Raw genomic sequence first — 13,287 nt, 5'->3', positions numbered from 1 at the left:
TTATTGGTTTGCTGTTCATTAACGTTGATAGACCTGGAGAACTGCCTGACCAATCAGACCCATACACTCACAGTCTTCGGCTTGAAAGCAGACTAGGAATGTGGAAACATTGGCTTGAGTGCTGAAAAAGTGAGCATTGTTAGATCATAGATAAATATTGCATATTTTCATTGGATAAATGCAGCTCAGGTAAATTCAGCGGAAGAGCTGTGTGGGTACGAGGACATGGGTACAATGTCGCATTAGATAATTAAACTCCGGGGCCTACGGCAGCCAGCAGCACTGCAGCCTCCGCCGGAAGGGACCTTGTGAGGGGGTCGGGGGTCAGTGTTGACGCCGGTTCAATCTCCTTGTTGTCTTCAGGTCAGAAGCTCAGTTCTTACATCTGACGGTGGCCTGAATGGTCCCCTGATTTCCCAGGGTGTAGTATTTGCACATTTAAGATTTTCCCCGGTCATTTTGTAGTGAGTCTGTGTTCACAGGTAAGTAGAGATGGGTCAAGCTGGCTGTACTGAACAAAGGGAAATGTGAATTATCTTCCCTTTTAAGGAAGCTGCTCTTGGATGCAGCCCTTGGCAATGTATGAGGTTGGTTGTGAGTGTTGGATGGATGGGCCACTTTGAGAGGCCTCTACTCAGAACAGAAGTAGCCTCTGAGGCTGTAGGCACCCACCCTCCACCTTACCCAACTCTAATCTCCAGCAGCAGGTCAGCTGTGAGACTCACCGTCTGTGTGGACTTCCCAACAGCTGTGCGCCCTAAAACTACCTGTTCCCCAGAAAAAGGTGATGAGGTAGAGATAGCTGTGACTCTGTGGTGACTCTTCCTCCTGCAGGAAGTGACAAGGTGCCCAGAAGGGTGCAGACCAGAGACTCCTGTGGAGGCTGCACGGAGAGGCCACGCCTCCTAGCTAGGATGGAGCTCAGCATGATTTGGATGCTAACAAATCTTCAGATATTTCAAGAGCATTTGGGACTTCCAAAGGAAATATACTTACAGAGAGACTGCGGCCAGACTCCAGGGAGACCCCCTGTTGAGTGTGATGGATGTGTGAGCGGTTAGGATTTATAACCCAACTGTATGGGGGGCTGATGTCAGTGCTCCCAGAGTTATAAAAGCCCAGTCTTGCTGGCAGCCCCTTTGTTGGGGGCATTAAAAGTATAACATCCCAACGGGGTGCACGGTGCTACGTCATGGGAAAAACACGAACCCTGCCTGGAGCCTGCACAAAGGCCTTGACACCCTGGCTGCCTAGTCCCCTTCCTCTGCAGCAACCAGGCAAGATTTATGTGCTGGAAAATCTGCAAAGTACAGGCTTAGCCTGCTGGCCCCAGAGAAGGAGGCGTCGCCGTTCGCCCTGAGGAAACGCCAGCTTGGCAGGGGCTAGACCCTCACAGTGAGGCTCATTGCTGCTTCCATGGTGGATATCAGTAACAGCAAAAAAGGTTCACTTTTGTATCTGCCTTATGCTGTGTGTGGCCTGTGCCTCTAATTATTGGAAGAAAGTAGTAAAGAGAAAGGGGATTGGAACCCCATGAAAACAGTAACAACTATACCTGAAGGCTCTTCTGCTAGCACCCCAGTTTCTAAATAAATTTTCACTAGAACCATGTTTGTTATGAATGATGACTTTTACATATAAAACAGCTCGTGTTCCCACACAGCGGACAGGGTCTCAGCCACACTTGGAAATACAGAGCCAGCTCTAGGAACAAACCTAACTTATTTCTGCAATTTAAAAAAAGCATTGTGTGTATATGTATAGTTTGCATGTGTGTATATGTGTAGTTTGTGTGTGTGTGTGTGCGCGCATATGTGTGATTATGGGGGTGCTGCCCTGTTCATACATGTGTGGAGTTCAGAGACTGTGTTTCAGTGAACCCAAAGGCACCATGACAGGTTGGCCAGGTGAGCCCCTGGTATCTCTTGCCTTCATGTACTAAATGTAGGGCTTTCAAGCGTCCATTACCAGACTCAGCTTCCGAGTGAGCGCTGAGATGGAACTCAGTCCTGATTCCTCTGTAGCAGGTGCTCCACCCACAGAGCTATCACCGCAGTCCACAGCACATAAGAACCAAGTTTATCTTCTAACCCTAATTTGCAGACACTTTTTAACCATTTCATCTACAATAAATGTGTATCTTACCCCATGTATGTTCAGACACGGAGAAGGAGACCTTGTCCATCTCATGGGGCAGGGAGAGGGTGCTACCGGTTAATAAAGAGGTTTGGGGGGACATGGGACAGGGCCTGAGCAAACACTGGTGGACCAAGCCCTCGATGAGAAGGCCAGAAGGTTGGAGTTAGGGACTTGAGGGACTCTGAGTCTCTACGTAATGCCCTGCGCTTGCGGCTCTTCCTGTTGTGACTGTCCTAACACCTGCACATCGGTGACCTCCACTTCAGGAAGCTACATCCTTTCTCTAAAACCTCAAGGCTCTCATACAACCTTCCTCCTGTGGAAAATTTTAGATTGGCTGTTTGAAGGCAGGAGATAGATACCCAACGGACGTTAGCTGAGCTAGAGACAGAATCGTGGGAGGAGGCCAGGACATCTGTTGCTTCCATCTCCCTCCTGCCAAGGTCCTCCATTGTGCCAGAATTTTCTCATGAATAAAATTCTTGGAATTCTGTGGAAAACAATGAACCCATGTGTCAGAGATTCGTGAAGGAGACCCGTTCCAGATGTGTAATGTGTTATATTTTTAGCATACGTGGTTTCTGTGGAGGCCAAGCATACGGGGCTGCCTGGTTTTTATGGACTCCCTCTGAAGACCAGAAAAATGCTGGCCCATTTCTCCCATCATAGAAGGACTGCTATAACAGAATATGGGAGCAGAAGACCCTGCCTGCTGGCTTGCGGGTGTTTTCATACCCTCTCAACCTCAGTTATCCGACTATGCAAGCCTCAAAGACCAGAAGGGTGGGATGGGGTCATGGTGGGATGGGGTCGTGATGAGATGGGGTCATGGTGGGATGGGGTCGTGATGAGATGGGGTCGAGATGGGATGGGGTCATGATGGGATGGAGTTGTGATGAGATGGGGTCATGGTGGGATGGGGTCGTGATGAGATGGGGTCGTGGTGGGATGGGGTCATGGTGGGATGGGGTCGTGGTGAGATGGGGTCGTGGTGGGATCATCAGTCACATATCTCAGGAGTTGAAGAGTGTCAACTGCATGACATGTGCCAATGTAGATGCATTGGCTTCTTTTTTCCTTTGCTGGACTTGGTTATGGAATCCTCCTCAATGCTGTACCACTGAGCATACCCCCTGGCCTTTGGCTTGTTTCAGAGAAGACCAGACACATGCAAGAAACTCACCAGGCTCCCTCCCTTCTGGACAAAGCTTCTATTGAGTCCATATCAGTGGGGAGTTATAATTGAGAACCCATGAGAGAATGGGACTAGAGGCTACAAAAGCTAGACCACATGGGGCTCAGTGTGCTCTCATAGAGGCTGGGGAGCCTGTACTCCTCCTGCCCTCGTTAGACAGATGGATGATTTAAAATTCAGTACTTCCCGAGAAGTGACTAATGCATGCAGGGGGCCGTGTAACCTTCCCGGCATCCAGCTTATTAGAATAATATGTCTAGAGATTCTGCCTCCGGCTCTTGAGGGCTTTGATCCAGTAATGTCAACTTTCTCAAACCTGATCATAATTTGCATATATTCAGACTCATAAAACTTTTACACACAGTAGCTTGTTTGGCCCGCCGAGAGCTGGGTGGCTGTGACCTGCATCACCTTTGCAGTTGAGGACCTGAGACTCAGAGAAGACAGCGCTGAGCTCCGTGAATTTGAGTGCGCTAGTAACTCCCGGGAGGATGCCTTGTAACGATCTGAGATCTGTGTTCCCAGGTTGTATTGTGAACCAACTCCCAGCAAGCTCGAGCATGGAGATTTTTGAGGGAGGGATTTGAGATTTGTGAGTTGACAGAAAGTGGGGGCATACCTAGCTGTAAACTGGGGTGTCCCTCCCCAACCCAGGACCAGGACTACTTTGTTCTGTAACGCGACCTCCTATTTTCTGCTGCTTCTCCAGATATCGCCTAAGTTTAGCTGTTAGGACCTAAAAGCAAAAGAAACCAAGCATCAGGGCTAGCGGCGTGACTCCATTGCTAGAGTGCTTGCCCTGGCATGCAGGAAACGCCTGAGAGAGTGGGTTTACATATAGGGTGTGGTCCCCCAGAGTCATACATGCTCCAGTAGATGGTCTTACACCCCAACGCTGCAAGGTTTAAAAACAGAGCACATCATTTTGGGAAGGAGAAGTAATAAGGAGATGGGGGAGAGACTGGAGGGGTGGATTTGATCAAAATGCATTATAAGCATGTGTGAAATTCTTGAGTAGTTCATAAGGAATGGTCATGGTGACACATGCCTGTAATCCTATCATGTAAGATGCAGAGGCAGGAGGATCAGGAGTTGATAGTCATCCTTCCTCTGACATATACTGCAAGACTATATGAGATCCAGTCTCCAAACAAAATAAAAACCAAGCAAACACCATCCTCTCATCTAAAGGGAACTGCTAGAATCCAGACAAAAGTAGAGACTTCTACATGGCTATTCTGTGTGATCTGCTGGCAGGGATCAGAGAAGCAAAGCACCAAGCGTGGGATGGGAGAGTCCAGACAGCCTGTGTGCAGACAGAGCTGAAGCAGGAGCCCGATTCTTCACACTCATGGGCGGGAGTGGGGAGGACTGATTAATATCAAACACACCGTGGTCAAAGAGAAGGCGGCTTATTCATTTTACTGTTTTGTTTTTTACTTTCAACTCTTCATATCCGTATGTATTGTATATGTTGGTACCCCAAGCCTTCCTTTACTCACCCTCCCATTAGGTCCCTTCATTCCCTTTCATTTCTGCTTTCATGCCGCGCGCATACACACACACACACACACACACACACACACACACACACACACACACGCCACAGTTTTTATCTATGCCTGTAAAATCTAAGACCACAACTGAGAGAAAACATAAGGTATGTGTTTTTCTTGCAGTGACTTCATTCACTTAACGTATCGTTATCTATTATACCCATTTTTCCACACACAGCATGGCTTCTTTCTTCTTTATGGAAATGCATTTGTGTACATATTTTGATTACCCTTATATTTAACTGATCTGTAAGACTTAGAAATTGTGTTTGATAATTGAATACCAAGTGACATGTTCGTACATGTGTGCGTTGGATAATCAGGTTAAATGTGTGTGTGAACCCTCCAACCTGTCCTTCAAGGGACAAACTGACCTTTGCCAAGCCAGTGTCCCTGGCCTCCTATTCTCCAGACCTCTGAGGGCACCTGTATGCCACAAGCAAGCAAAGAGAGATGACTTCCACATTATAGTGGTTGGATTTCTTAGTTTCTCAGGATCCTCTGGAGTCTCTCCTGTGTTGTGTGGAGCCTTCTCTAAAGTTCCAGTTTCCCACCTGTCCAGACTTTCTGTTTCCTGATTGGTGCTTTCTCTCTTCCTAGCTTTGGAAAAGGTTGTTTTCTCTAAAGCCTGGTTTTCTCCGTAGGCCTCGATGGTTTAGATTTCATAGGCTGAGCCTACATGAGGTTAGAGCATCATTGCATATCCATGAACCTGTGATAAAATGAGAAGGCAATACCAGCTCCAGACTCCACAATCACTTATCTCATGAAGCACATTCTCCCTTCCTTGGCTATGACAGATGTGTTTGAACCCCACCGAGAGCATGGTGACAGACTTTAATACCATGCCCTAACTTTGTTATGTGGTTGGTATGGGCATCAACCAGTGGGTAATAGCAGAAAGCTTGTTTGGCTGCTAGAAGCACATTGGGGAATGACGATCTTGGTGGCTGAAAATGGTTTCTTTGCTTACTTGTTTAGTTAAGGTCTTTTTATGTAGTCCAGGCTAGAGACTTAAATTCACTGTTCTCCTGCCACAGATTCCCCATTGCTAGGGTTAGTGGTATAGGACAAGAGACCTAGATCAAATGTGAATTGAAAACCATTGACTTCAAAACGAAACAGAACTGGTTGGGGTGTTCTGTTCTAAGGAATCAGGCAGATTAAGGGAAAATGCCTTCTAGAAAGAGGAAGGAGCCAGTGGTGGTGAAAATGGAAGAATTCAGACTCTCTGTATCAGTGAACTGACATCTTACTTAGTGACCATCTGGGGAGTGTCTGGTCTGTTAATGAAGATAATGCAGCTTTCTATTCCCTTATATTTGTTAATGCATGTACCTATATACATGTGTATATGTACATTGCTGTGTAAGCCCTCATGTATTTATATATGTACATATGTATTATGCATGTATGCGTGTATGTATGCATGTGTGCATGTTTCTGTAGCAGTCCTGGGTCTCATTTCCTTAGTACTGGGTCAGTATTACAAGCTGTAAATTGTTGGATGCTGGAGCAACGCCATGCGGGAAGAAAACACTCTTTAGATGGACTTAGTTTGCCTACATACATCTTCCCTTTGAAGTTAAGCCAAGTATGTATATGTATATTTGGAGGCCTAAAATAGCAATATGTTAAATTAAAAAAACGTGAACACGAAGCAAGATGCTGTGCTCAATACATGATTCTTCTCTGAAGAGGCAAGGAGGGAAGAAACAATATCGGGGGACACAAAGAACCGTGCCCAGCCTCACTGGCATCTTCTGTCATACAGGGGTTCATTTTTATTGTGTGTTTATCATGACAAGATGCACAGGCAGTCAGAGGTTCACTCTGTCTGAATTTGAAAATTCAGAAGGGGTATGGGGGCCGACATGGGGAGACAGCCCTTCCCATAGGGTGCTTGCTTCTTGCATGAGGCACCGAGTTCCATCCCCAGAACCCGTGTAAGTCATGCTAGGCATGATGACGAGAACTTTAACCCCAGTGCTGGGGAGGCAGAGACCAGCACATCCCTGGTGTTGGCTGCATTGTCAGCTTAGTCTAGGTGGCAAGTCCCAGGCCAGTAACCTAGCTCAAAAGGAAAAAAGCCCACCAACATAATCACGGATGGACCTAAAGCATGACAACTGAGGTGAACCTCCACATACACACACATACATGTGCATGCATGCATGCATACACAGGGACACACACATATACATTGAAATGATATTCCCTACAGAAGGAAAGTCTGGATGCTCTTGGCCACACTGGGGCTGTGCACAAGTGTGTTGTCTGTTTTGCTTATGTTTTTTTCCCCCATAGATCTAACAAGGGATTAAATTTTCCAAAAGCATCTACGGTCCATGCTTGGTCACAGAAAGAAGAAGACATAAAATTAGGGCTGTTGGCCCTAATATTTGGATTTGCAGTATCACTAGGTGCACTGACACACGCTAATGTTCTCCCCTGGCCCTGGATCCTACATATTTATAAGTGCTACCCCATCTGCCCTCATTTTCCATGTATGATTTATTCGCAGAGGCAGACATCCATCTGCAGTGAACGCAGCCCGACATGTGCCACATGTTCCTTGGCTCTGAGTAATCAGATCAACCAAGAGCAGAAAAGGCTGCTTGACCTAAACTATCACTTAGGAAATGAGTAATGCACCAGGACCTGTTGCTGTTAATCCCATGGACTTTTGGAAGAGCCTTCAGTGGGGGATTCCTTCCAAGAGACTCTGCTAACTCCCTCCCGCTGTGGGATCCAAGGCCTGTGTCCTCTTCTTCTTCCTTACTCCCTGCTGTCTCCCAGCTTTCCCCTTTCTAGGTGGTTCTGTTTCTTATCTTCAAGACAGGGCTTGGGATGGTGTGATGGTCCATGGGTAAGGTGTTTGCCACCACGACCGGCAACCCAGGCTTCATCTCAGAGACTCACACGACAGGAAGAGAACCAACTTCCACAAGCTGTACTTTGACTCCGCCCACATGTTTTGAACATAGGAGCGCACACATTCATGCACGAGTAGTAAAGAGACTTAAATATTTACGGCAGTGCATTTAAGGACCCTTCCATGCTCACCTCCCTGCTTCTAATGACGGCCAGATTGAGGCTAGTGCTCAGCTCTGGGAACAAGTCCACTCTTGTGTGCATCGTGTGTGCAGGCCCCTTCTACGCCACCCTCGCAGCGAATGCCATCTCTTTCCAAAACCTCATTTCTGTCTATGGGCAAGAATGGTGCCTGAGCTTATGGGACCCTTGTAAAAGTTGTGTACTTATGTCCCATAACTCAAAGATGTCACCCGTGATTAAAGACAATGCTCTTCCGCATCCCACCTGCACAGAAAGAGTGATGGTAGAAGCTTTGGCCATGCCGCTGATTCTAACATACAGGCGGCTCTTAGAGCTGGTACTGAGAAATGCTGTAACTTCAAGCCGAGAGCAGATATTCAAGAGTCTATTGCCTGTGTCGTGTTCCGTGATGTAGCTCTATTTTGTTCATTGATGGATCAGGTGTCTGTGAACGTGGTCAAATGATGATCTTTCATTAACAGTGGCAGGAGGCAGCTGCTCAGTTTGTGTGAGAGGAATTTAAGAAATATTCTATGTTGGAATATTATGGGATGAGCCTTGGACATCAGGCTGCTATTGGTGAGGATGAGTCTGGCTTCCTGGGTTGATGGTTCCCTCTGCTAGGTGGGCTTCATTATCAAATCATGGTTTCCCACAATCCTCGAGGACACTGAAGACTGATTTTGGAATCTGCTTCCCCAGAGGTTGACAGCTGGCTGTCTTCCTAGTTTTCAAAGGCATGGATGGTCATTTTCCCACTCCCCTCAGCCCCCTGTGACAGAGCTGATTGTTCTGTGAGATTTCTGCCTGTTGGCACACCATCATTCCCAGATTCTCAAGGAAACCTAAGTGTGGTGGATTCTCTGCATGAACTATGGAGTCTTTCCATGGGCCTTGAGGATTGCAGATCAGAAACAAATTCACGCTGAGGCCCCGACTGTCCTTTCAATGAAATGACTCTAATATTGGGGTTCATGAAATCTGTGTGTCTGTGTGCCAATCAGTCTGTCTTTTTCTCAGTGTAGTGCGTGTGTGTGTGTGTGTGTATGTGTGTGTGGTGCATGTGTGTGGGATGCATGTGTGTGTGTGGTGCATGTGTATATGTGGTGCATGTGTGTGTGGTGCATCTGTGTGTAGTGAATGTGTGGGGGGGTGCATGTGTGTGTATATGGTACGCGTGTGTGGTACATGTATATGTAGTAACTGGTATGTGTGTGTGGTACATGTGTATGTGGGAAATGTGTGGGGAATGTGTGTATGTGGTGCATGTGTGTGGTACATGTGTCTGTGTGTATGTGTGTGTGAATGTGTGATGCATATGTGTGATACATGTGTGTGTGGTGTATTTGGTACATGTGTGTGTAGTGCATGTGTGTGGTGCATGTGTGTGCATGTGTGTGTGTGAGTGGTATGTGGAGGTCAGAAGTCAGTGAAGAGTCTTCTTTACTTGCGTCACTGCTCAGCAAGCCCCAGGGATGCTCACATGCCCAGAGCTGCGGTGTGAACCATAGCACCTGGCTTTTCATGTGTGTCGTGAGGATGCAGACATGGGTCTCGTCCATCCTCATGCAGCTCCTCTCTTCACATCAACCGGAAGCCTTTTTCTGGAAACATGAGTAAACACGTGAAGGGTAAAGTTTTGACTTCTGTCTTTTTAATGGGAACTATTTTGGAAGATTTTTTAGCATCCAGGTTCAGTTTCTTGAACTTACTAATTCTAATACTTCAGTATAAAAACATAATCCAGCTGATCTTTCCCTCTTCTGAACTCTTCCTTGACTGCTATCCCAGGATCAGGAGAATAAAGATGGCCCTCTTGTTGATACTGTCAGTCCTCAAATGAGATAATAAACACCCGTGTGTCGACACAGCCGAGCCTTTCTATCCCCTGGGGGCAGCCTAGGTAGAATTTATGTGCTTCTTTTAAGGTCAGAAAAATGGCCTTGGGAGGCAGCCACTAGCCACATCAGGCTACCTCAACTTTCCTGGAGCAACAGAACAAACACCCCCACATGCTGGCACACGCTGATTTCCAGTGCACGCCTTTTTATAGCAATGCAGAGGCGGGAATATTAAATTATTGGGCCACATTTCTGCCAGATTTTGACTGGTTTTGAATGTTGGGTTAAAAAGCAACCCCGGCCCCTTTCAAGCCCTGGGACTGACTAAAGATTGCAAAGAAATAGCCATATTCATGTTATCTAAGACCCTGCAGACAGACTTCTGGGCAGGTAGCAGGCAGGGCAGTGGACAGGCGAGGTGGCCAGCCAACACAGGAGGGCGTCCAGGAAGCAGGAACAGCCAAGGTAAAAAATTCTCCCCAGGCTGGAGGATAGGGACCTCCCGTGCCCTGGATCCCACCCAGTTCTCCTTCCTGGTGTCTTCCCATCAATCTCTGGGCTCTCCTCTGTTTGAAGTGCTCGGACTGCAGGCAGGGAAGCTGCTGGATGCTCAGGGCTTTGTCTTATTCTGACTTGAAAGAAGAATGGTGAGACCTTTGTATGTAGTTGAACTGGGAACAAAGTAATGTTTGCGTCTGTGACCAGCTTGTCATCTAGCAACTAAGTTCAATGACTCAGAACATACCCCTCGGCTCTATCTCCCTGTGGTGTGTGTGGGATGTGTATGTGTGGTGTGCATGTGGGTATCTGTGTGTACAATGTGTGTATGTAAGAGTGTATGTACTCTGTATGTGTCTGTGTATGGTGTGTGTGGGTGTGTGTGTGCTGTGTGCATTATTGTAGGTGGTGCATGTATGTGCATGTGTATGTGTTGTGTGTGCATGTGTGTTATGGTGTGTGTTGATGTGTGTGAATGCATGTGTGCATATGTGCATGTGTATGTGTTGTGTGTGTGCATGCGTGTGTTATGATGTGTGTTGATGTGTGTGCATGCATGTGTGTTATGGTGTGGTGTGTATATGCGTGTATGCATGTGTGTGTGAGTTATTTGGGGAGCACCTTTGGACTTCTGTTTAGCATGGAGTCCACATTTTACCAGCTCTGAAGCATTTATCCCAAACCTTCCATCTTTTGAGAATCCTTTCTCTCCCATGAACAAAGCAGCCGAGTGTTTGTATTCTATCTCGGTCCTCATTTTAATGCAGCTCTGACTTGCAGAAGAATGTCTGGAGAGGAAGAAAGGACATGTGCCCATCTTATCACTAACATTTTAAGGCTTTCCCCCACTTAAATCCATCTCAATTAGCTTTGATTTCTTTCTTTAGAAGACCATGTGTGAAATTATCCTTTGCCAGATGTGAGAAGCTTCCTTCCCAGGCACACACACACTTTCAGGCCTCATTTTAGCTGGGATAGTTTGTTCCTCCCCCACCAATCCTGAACCGCGTTTATTTCCCCCGTGGCTTTGTTTACAAGAATATCCTACTTCATCGTGAGAAAAAAATTTTAAAGTTTTTTTGTTGCTTTTCGAGATGTCTAATTTTTAAACTGCAACCTTACATTCAGTCAATCCCTTCTGTGTAACCTGTTTTTGCCAGTTTCTGATAATAAATCATATATTTATTCTTGTGTCTCCTCATCAAAGAGCCAAAGCTAACATTACACAGTATGTTATTCTCCACAAACCTTGCTTGAATCCTCATGGCTGACAAGGAGCAGGAGCAGCTGCCAGCCCTGTTTTCTGTTCTGAGTGTGTAAACCATCAACATGACCATAGGAAGGGGAACCTGCCCAGAAAAATAAGCTTCAGTAGATCTATTGGACTTTATTGGACTTTGGGGGCACCTATTAGACCCCACAACTCTGAGGTTAAAGTCCTTAACTCATACATCCAATGAGACCAGGAAAGATAATCCATACTCTGACATTCAGGATGCTGCCTACAGCACCATCTTCTGGGGCTGCAAATTCACAACCTGTGAATGGATTTGGATGTGTCACTTAGTTAAGATGCCCACTCTGCCTTGTGCTTGCTTCTGGCTCTCGGGCTGATGCAATCCATGCTTCAGTTCCTGTTGAAACTCCAGCCATGCTCTTTCCCTAAGTGTCACAGAGCTGTAACAGGCTGAAGCCAAGGCTGAACTTGTATGTATGTGTGCACAGATACCTGCGACCCCATTAAGAGGTGGGTAGAGAGTTCCTGCGCCTACTTCTTTTGCATTGGCTCAGCACGGTCAGCCAAAGAAACCTGTGTGTGTGGGAAACATGGAGATACTTGGTCCTCAGGGGACGAGATGAGCTGTTGAAATGCCCACGGAAGGAAGAGTGGAGGGAGCGGTGTGCTTCATGAAAAGGCATGGATCTGATGTGTCTGGGGAGGAAGAGAGGACTTCATTTTCATCAGGGTGCTGTGGGAAGCCTGCTGCTGATGGTGAGCAGCCTTACTCACTGTAAGGTCTCCCTGGAGAGTGAGAATAGAGTGTCCGTGTGAGCGTGTTTCCCCGTGGAACCTGGAGTCGGCAAACAGTGACACACATTTGCACCTCCACACCCTTGGCTTGCCGTGGCCGGCTCATTCGCGTTAGCTCAGCGCTAACAGTTCTGGGTCATGATGAGAAAGGATTCTGTGACTTTACCCCCACCTCCTTTCTGGGTCCCAAGTTCAATTTTAAAAATTATCCAGAGCTGGGGAGATGGATAAGTGGCCAAACTGGTTTTCATAGAAAAATGAAGACCTGGATTTAGGTTCTCAGCACCCAAGTAAAACCCAGGCATGCCAGCATGCGCCTGTAATCACTGCATTGAGCGGCGAGACCGGAGCACTCATGGTGCTCGCTAGGAGATCAAACTAACCAGCTCCAGGTTCAGGAGAGTTAACGTCCCCCAAAATGAGACAGAGGACAATTCAGAAAGATACCATCCATCAACATGACCTCTGCATGTGTACGCACAGACACGAGTGCACAGGCGCACAGGGCCAGTGGCTTTCTCGTTTGTTGATGACCATGCTGAGCAGAGAAACAGACAGTCATGAGTTGTCTCAAGGACTGGCTTTTCTCCTATTCTGGAAAGTTGGATTGTTTCGTTGCAGCTGCACGTAGTAGCCATACAATGTATCATTCAAACAGTGCATGTAGTAGTCGTACAATGTATCAGTCAAGCAGCTGAAACTTCTAAGTAAAATCTGCCTTTGATGATTTGCTCACAGACTCTAAACACAACCATAGGCTTATCCCTTGCTTAAGCTCAGAAAAAAAAAGCCCCCATTGGGACAAGTTTCTATATTCTTCTCACAAAATAATGAAGCTATTGGAGGACATAGAGTGAGCAAACACCAGCTAGTTCTTTACGGATCCTGAGCATTCAAACATCATGGTATTCGGAGGCATCTGGGTAATTCACAGCTTTTTTATTTTTTGCTTCATTTACCATCCAGATG

The 13,287-nt window shown here is 46.7% G+C and overlaps 1 protein-coding gene across 4 annotated transcripts in view; it reads left to right on the top strand.

The window, feature by feature from the left end:
• The window catches only part of Erg (ETS transcription factor ERG), a 148,302-nt gene that overhangs the window by 85,101 nt on the left and 49,914 nt on the right, over nucleotides 1–13,287 (top strand). The gene's annotated exons all lie outside the window — the stretch shown is intronic.

Source organism: Microtus pennsylvanicus, chromosome 1 (genome assembly GCF_037038515.1).
Source record: "Microtus pennsylvanicus isolate mMicPen1 chromosome 1, mMicPen1.hap1, whole genome shotgun sequence".
In the NCBI taxonomy this organism is placed as follows: Eukaryota; Metazoa; Chordata; class Mammalia; order Rodentia; family Cricetidae; genus Microtus; species Microtus pennsylvanicus.
This window is presented reverse-complemented; position numbering and strand designations above follow the sequence as displayed.